This window comes from Aplysia californica, unplaced genomic scaffold (assembly GCF_000002075.1).
Source record: "Aplysia californica isolate F4 #8 unplaced genomic scaffold, AplCal3.0 scaffold00439, whole genome shotgun sequence".
Lineage (NCBI taxonomy): Eukaryota > Metazoa > Mollusca > Gastropoda > Aplysiida > Aplysiidae > Aplysia > Aplysia californica.
The window spans coordinates 269,597-271,630 of record NW_004797709.1 but is presented as its reverse complement, the minus strand read 5'-3'; positions in this window follow the sequence as shown (position 1 = coordinate 271,630).

The window sequence follows — 2,034 nt, the reverse complement described above, 5'->3', positions numbered from 1 at the left end:
TATACATAATATATATCATTTACATCGAGGGCCGCCAAGTAAACTATGGTATGTCATCTTTTGCAAATTGCAGGAGAGACCAAAAAAACGGATTTTCTAGAAGAGTTTTAGGTGGATAAACTTCATTTTCATAAGGGAGCCTACAAATGCATAGGCTGGCGTACAAATGTCTTCAATTTGTATGCAATTTGTATAATATGCAAATTACTTGATTTACACGAATTTCTTACGTAAAAACACACGTGTAAACTCTTGTAAGTCAAGTTACAATACTTTCACCAACGCTCGGCTCACACGTAAACTATGGTAAGTCCGACATTCAATAGTATACGCGCGGAAAAGAGCACAAACAACAGGTCATCGGGGGCAACTTGCAATATTTTGCACAAAGTATTATTGGAATATAAAATGACAAACAGACAGAGATGCTGCGTTTACGCAAAAATATACACACTCTTGCGAACACTTACACAAGCACACACTCATTAATTGTCAGCCATGCGCACCACCAACTTTTGATCAGCTAGGTAACACCTCTCACTCAAATCAAACGGCGACAAGTTTTCATAACGCTCATGCTCATTATTGCAAGCTTCCAGCATTCAGCCACATCCTTGCTTTGAACCGTACTTAGGGCTGATGTATATCTTGGCAGTTCCTGTCACAAGAACTCACTGTATAATTGTGAACAAGACAAACAATGACAATCCTCTATGATCGTTAATGAGAACCCTGTGGCATCATCAACTAACGGAAATATGAAGCAATCTTCTTGATGTAAAAAAAGCAAGTCTCATATAGTTTCCTGGCTATGTATCGTGGCTTCATTTGTTTTGCTGTGCTCATGATGCTATCCCATTGTGCAGAGCAACATGGTCAGAAAATACCTATTTCTGTTTTGACTACTTCACGAATCTGAGTATAGTGACATGTACTTGAAACCTTTTTAATAGGCACCTTTCAAAAAGATTCATACACACAGGAATCGATTTCGTAGACCCTCTTGCAGCAATGCCTACGTGCCACACGAGAGGGTAAATGTGTTCATTCAGTTTTCTTTTGTGAAAATGAATTATTGTTCGGCAAGTGACTGCTCACGAGAAAAAATAGCGTAAAGAATTTTAAAAAACGTGATTTTATCGAAATTGGTACCGTTTAATGATCGCTAGCATATTAAAGATGAATTGAAATGAATTGTTAATACATATACAAATGAACTTGAACACGCAGTATTCACCGCAATCACCCAGGCAACTGTCAGCAGGAGAATGGCATTATTGGCGACATACTCCTCGTCGGAACGGGCTGTTGCTCTTTTCATGATAATATCGAGGCAGGTATGAAGGTGGATCTGTGGGTGGTTCCGGGGTGGGTCTGTGGGTGGGTCTGTGGGTGAGTCTGTTGACTGATCTGTTGACGTATCTGTAGAGGAGGCTGTTGACGGGGTTTTGTGAATTCCAAAACGTTTAAAGCCGGCGGGAAAGGAGCCCAGTAAATCCAATAATGACGAGAAAAGTGACGGTCATCATGTTGCTGCAGCGTGAAGTGTGAGTTTCAGGAAGGTACAGACGACAGATTAGGTTATGACAATAAGTGATTGAGAAAATAGAACTCCCCGATAAAGTAATCGTAGCACTTTCAAATGAACAAGAGACTTAGTAAAAGTCGCAAAATTGAAAGACAGTTGTCATAAAAATAATTTTTTTTAAATATGCAGGAGGAAGATGAATGCTTTGTCCTTATCAGAATTCCCGCCAGGAAGGTTTCTAGCTGTACAAGCATACGTGCAACAACAGCAACTTCGCCTATATGAGACTTGATACCAACAACACGAACAACAACATCAACACAAAATAACAACAGCAACAACAAAAACAAAAACAACAACTACGGCAACAACAACACCAACAACAACAAAAACAACGACAACAACAGCAACAACAACAAAAACAACAACAACAATATCAGCAGTAGCAACAATGAGACAAGCATACTACAAACTTTGATGTACATTAAACATTAATGACGCATATA